Source organism: Alligator sinensis, unplaced genomic scaffold, assembly GCF_000455745.1.
Source record: "Alligator sinensis unplaced genomic scaffold, ASM45574v1 scaffold809_1, whole genome shotgun sequence".
Taxonomy (NCBI): Eukaryota; Metazoa; Chordata; order Crocodylia; family Alligatoridae; genus Alligator; species Alligator sinensis.
Window position 1 is genome coordinate 1,950,968 of NW_005841956.1, and position 5,966 is coordinate 1,956,933.

Sequence of the window (5,966 nt, forward strand, 5' to 3'; positions counted from 1 at the left end):
TCCCCATCGCCTGCGGCGCCGCGGGCGGGCGGGGACCCGGCCGGCCCCTTCCCCGCCTCTTCCCCATCGCAAGTTCTGAGCCACTGTGATGTCATAGAGGCACAGAATACAGGGCGCGTGACGTCACCTAGTCCGGGCGGGGCTGCGTCTGGTGGCCTGGAGCAGCAGCACCCCAGCTTCTGCCTGCCCACCCCCACCCCACTTTTGAGCCAGCTCTCCACGGCATTTCAGCCTGGCCTGGTAAGCACTGGCACTGGTATCCACCCACCCTGCAGGGATGCACCACAGCAGGGTGTCCAAAATATAGCCCCTGCCCCCGAGTCCAGGCTCAGACACACAGTGCCCACTCCAGCCAGTCCTGCCACGAGGCCCATGCGAAACCAGTGCAAGACACGCAACACAGCATGGGTCCCAGACCAGCTGGGGCAGGCACAGCCTGCAATGGCCCTGTATGGGCATGAAGGGGGCACAGTCCTGGAGCAGCTGCAGCGAGCGCCGTGGGCACTAGATCCAGCATAAACTGACCAAGCAGCATTCAATCTGGCCCCGCACCACTCATGCCATGCCATTCCAGCAAGAGTGCTCAGAGAGAAGAAACTAGGTTTCTTCGTATTTGTTTAAATCAGTTCTTAATGAAGAACAGGAGCAGGGCTGAATCCAGGAGAGAGGCACTGGGGCACTTGCATCCCCCCCCCCACCTTTGGTTCCTGCTTCACCCAAAGTTTAAAGCCAATGGCGTGGCAGTAGCAGCAGCATTTCTAATCAGGTAGTGCTGAGGGACTCAGTTGACTTCATGGCTCATTATCAGCTACTTGAACCCTCCAAAACTCTTTATCCCACAGGTGTTAATGGCCCTCTTTTCTTTTTTAATGGTCTTAATGTTTCACCAGTCAGGCTAACAGTTCTGCTCCCCTGGTCACTGTTCCTAGTAAGGAAGCTCCTATTTCACAGCCCCATAGATTGTTTTTAACTCATTCCAATGAAGTTATATTTGTTTTTGCTTCAATACAGCTCCAGGCCTCTAGCATATAAAAATAAGCCAGAAGCGATATGAATAACTGGAGAAAAATCTTGTTGTTTCATATGTGATGATGTACCTTACCACATGTATTACCTCCCACCCCTTATCAAAAACCTAGATCCACCCACGGCTGAATCTCTTCCTCTTTCTGTGCATTCTCATATTCTAATTTCAGAGAAATAAGGAACCATATTCACCATTGCCTCCTAGGCCTTTTGGTTTTTCACAAGCTGCTCGCAGGCTGGAGGTACTAACACACTTTCTAACCTACAGTTTCTTTCCTGCATCCCTGTCTAATGCCTTTGCTGCCTTGGGGGTAAAAATCTCAGTGTTTTAAAGAGGCAATTCCTTTGGCATCAGGCACCAGGGACCTCATGCCAGCTTATTCCCCATGTACCCCAAACATGTTGTATTTTGGCTAATGCAAAGAAAAATCCTATTCACTAGTGATAACTCTTCCAGTCCATCTCTCAAGGATTATTGGAAGGTTTCTGAAAGGATCTGGTGTAGGAACTGGGATCTGCACTTTTGTCAACTTCAGGAAACAGAAAAACTTCCAGTACCGAAGTTAAAATCCCAGAAAGTGGGAGCTAAAGCAAGGGGGTGGGAACCACTTTTCACTGTAGGAGGATTATTGGATTTTGGACCTGAAGATATTTTTATGACAGGAAAAGAATAGGGAGAGAAAATACTCTCTGTACAAGCAACAATTAGGCTTTTCAGAAGCTGGATGTGCTTTGTGTTTCTGACAGATAGCTTCCCACAGACTTTTTGTTGGAAAAGTTGAAGTGACTAAGTTTTGGGGTTGTTGGGTTTGTTTTGTTTTTAATAAAGTGGAAAGGATTCTTACTTTATATTTTTGGTTTTGTTTACTGGAGGTAGTTACTGTGGAATCAGGGACATGTATATTCACAAACCAGCCCTTTAGACCAACTAGACATGGGTGAGAGGATATAAGAAGGATTGTTGTATTAAGATTTGCTATTTTGAGATCTCATGCAGTGCAAAAAGGGAAATGGGGGCAAACAGAAGACTTTCAAAATTGTTGTAAGGAAAGATCTTTATTTAACTTTCTCAACTCCATTCTCAATCACAAAAGTGCTTACTATTTACTAACCAAGAATGCTTAAACTAAATTTATAACAGCCTCTACAGCCATGTCCAGATAAGAATGGCGCTCACCAGGACACACCTGCGGTGCCACATACTGCACATTCAGTTGTTCTCTGCACTGCAAGGGAGCAGTGCAGGGGGGGTGGTTGACCCCTGAATATACAGGGGTCAAAAAACCCACAGAAAAAAATGTGGAGCAGTGCACGTGGTGGGAGCATGCCACCCAAGGCTGGAGCCTGGCTGGCCAGAGCCACACAACACTGCCAGCCAGGCACCGCATGGCAGGATGGCCAGTGCTGCAGCCCCGGGAGGACCCCAGTGCTGGCCCCAGCCTCCCCTACCCTACCTGGGGTAACTTGCTGTGTGCCAGAGCGTCCGTGGCAAAGGCATTCCCCAGGCACAACTAGTATCAGTAGAAGATGCACTGCTGCTATATGTCTTCAGGGAATCAAAGGTCCACACACATCTAGGCGTGGCTTAAATGACCTGTCACCTACACCCCATGAATGCATATGGGATCTGTACTCTGAACTCTTCTCAGGATCATAAGCCTGCAGCCCCTGTATAATGACAGCTGCTGTGGAGGGAGGCTGTTCACACTTATGAACAGAGAATAATAGAAACAGGTATTTTCAAGAGCAGCCCTGAAAAAGTGCTTTTTAAAACAACATGTAAAGCACAAGTTGGTAAAAAAAAAAAAAAAAAAAAAATCCCTGGGAGACAGACATCAAATATCAGAATCTGCAATGTAAGTCATGAACAGGACACAGTAGCTTAATAAGGTCTCCAGCACCAACCCATCATGGGGGAGAAGAAACGTCATGGATAAACATGCTTCAAAGTTCAAGAATGACCACAGAGCCTCACTGAGGAGCAGCGACAGAGATTTCCAATGATGGAGTCCTACCATTGCGCTCAAATCAAGACAGCAGCTAAGGAGAGGGAGAGCACAAGCTAGCTGTTTGCTTTCTAACTGCCATGGCAGGACAATTTGTAATGTACAGCTCCTATCTATTCATACTAAGAAAGTGTTGATTTGTCTCTCTAAGGCAGGGGTCAGCAACCCCCGGCACACGTGCCAAGCATGGCACGCAAGGCCATTTTGCTCAGCACTCAACCACCAGCCTGGGCTCTAGGCAGCTGCTGCCAGTGCAGAGCAGTGTGTGGAACCTGGCGTGGCAGGACACTGGGGAGGCACACAAAACCTGCCTGTTGCTTTGGCCACACTTCCCCTATACGTGGGGGCAGCAGTGAGGGGCACAATTCTGTGCTGCTGCCTGCACTGCCCCTGTGCACACAGGGGAAGTGTGACCAGGGCAGCGTGGAGCGTGCAGTGGCAGGCAGCTTCTTTGTGCAGCCCTTCTGTGTGCTGCCGCTCCGGGTCGCACATGCTGCGCTCTGGAGGGCCCAGGGGAGGGCAGCAGGGCCAGGAGTGCAGTGTGAGAGACCCAGAGTGACAACGTACTGAAGTTTTATTTATTGACACCAGGGTTACAAGTTTTTGAAAATCTGGTATTTACCATAAAAAAGGCAACATTTATGATTATTAGTTATACTAATATGCTGTGCATCCTGCCATGTACCCCCTGCCCTCATTTTGTTTTTCTGGCATGTCGGCACTCCAGCACCTTCCAAGGTAGACATTGTGTTTTTTTCAGCACGCTGGCCAAAAAACGTTGCCTACCCCTGCCCCAAGGTATTACAACAGTAGTTTTCCTGCTGCTTGACCCTGGCCTCTATTATTGGTGTCCCAGTGATAGTAGGGAGTGCCTGGGAGCATAAGTCTGGGAAAGAAAAAGGACTGTATTAAGAAGCAGAGGCTTCCCTCCATAGAAATGATGTGGAAAGTCCTCCAAACTCCTGCCCCAGGCAGCGAGAAACATTCAGAGATCCCCACTCCTCTTCTAGAAAGCTCCCAGAGCACTGTGGGGAGCAGTCTTGCTGTTTCAAGTCCAATGAAGCACAAAAGAAAGGTTTGGAACTTTTTTTTTTTTTTTTTTTTAAAGATGTCATGCACAGGAAACATAATGGCTCATCAACTTGAGCGCAAGGCAGTGACCACACGAAGAGGAGGAGGAAGGAGAATTAACATCTGCTTTCATCACATGTCAAATCAAACAGTAATATCAGAATAAAAAATAATCACAACCGAGTCTTTTTTTTTTTCTCTCAAACTAAAAGGCAGATGAATTCCTGTAAAGCTATACAGACAGGATAGCAAGAAGATGCAAAGGGAATGGAGATGAATTCATTGGAGGAGGATTCAGGAAAGAAGCAGGGCTGAAGGAGTTAAGAGAGGTGGCTTGTCATATGGGATGCATGTGAGGCAGTTCCAAGTTTACCACTCATAGCTGAGCACAAAGTGCCTATCCTAATCTACTCTTCACCTTGTAGAGCAAGGTGTTGCTACTGTCTCTCAGTAATCCAGTCCCATCACAAAACTACCTGGACTGGTTTTCTCAGACATTTCCTGTTCCCTAACAAGAACACACCATTCCCTGATAATTAGCATTGTTGAGAAGCAGGGTAGATTACCACCGGTAAACCACCACACTAATGTATCTATACTGCTTCTGGTACCCGAGCTAGCTCTTAACTGCATTATGCCATAAACACCTAGCTTAAGACAGAGTTCTATGAATCTTGTGTTCAGATCCAAAGACAAACAGCTTTGTGTAGCCCTCTAGCAATCTACTTAATGCTGCAGCATGGAACTAATCAAGACTGGCACGTGCAGAGCTGGCTGGGAACATGCTGATCTGGAGCATCATGAGATTAAACTCAATGCTTTTCCAGCTTAACTAAATATTTACCAAAAAGTCTGGATTCCACAGGCACCTTTAACCAAGTAACACCAGGGTAATTTTCCTCCTCTCCAAAAAGTCAATAGCTATAGACATGTCTTGTTTGCTGGAGCAGAAATCTCTCTAGACCTTTCACTTACACACATGACTCTTTAACCTTCATTAACAAGCTCTTGATAGTCATATTGTTAATCTCTCCTGTGAAAGAGTGAGTAGAGACCACCCAGCATTACCTCTCTAGTCTCATTCACAAAGCACCTTTTGTTGGCAGAAGCCTTCCTGTGCTTTCCACCAGCTGGGAATCAGAGCTAAATCTATCCCTTAAGCAAATGAAAAATAAGAGGCAAGGTCATTGCCCTCCAGTTATGAAAAACACGTTGGAGTTCCCCATGCGCATCCCATGAGCTAGTTGTAGCAATGCATTTCCTGTTCCACACTGAAGCAGGCTCCAGGCATCAGTGAGGGATAGGTTTCTTCCTCCCCTCCCTTTTTCTGTTGCTGTCCATTAATAATTATTTTAAAAGATTTCTCCTGACCTTTTCTGTTTTAAGGCAGGAGACGTGAATGTAGCTTAAGAATGCCCCAGGGCTCCCTTAACTACTTCCAGTACTGCTAAAAAATTGACCTCACATAAGGATGTCAGAAGGCCAGGAGGGTGTGTGGAAGATGGCATTATCCTTGGAATTCTCTTGCTGCAGAGAATGATTACAACCCAGACTGCCACCAATGCCAGCCACTAGTCTACCTCAGCAAACTTCAGATCCAATATTCTCCATCCTCACAGTCCAGCACCTGGGAAATAAAGGTAGGCGCTTGTAGACAGGAGACTGATGAGAGTTCTTTAGTCAGGCAATGCTGGGGCACCCAAATTGAAATCTTTGGTCTCCTTTAAGGAAAATCAGTTTCATTACTTTGTAGTTCCCAGCAAACACGTCCACAGAGCAGAAACCGATCACAGTCACAAAAGAGGGAAGCAAAAAGTAAAAGAGACATTTGTAGATCAGGGAAGAGCTAGCTGTTTAAGAGCG

At 46.8% G+C, this 5,966-nt stretch overlaps 1 protein-coding gene across 6 annotated transcripts in view; it reads right to left on the reverse strand.

Annotated features, from left to right (window-relative positions):
- STARD8 (StAR related lipid transfer domain containing 8) overlaps positions 1-5,966 on the reverse strand; it is a 117,487-nt gene that overhangs the window by 75,760 nt on the left and 35,761 nt on the right. The window lies entirely within an intron of this gene.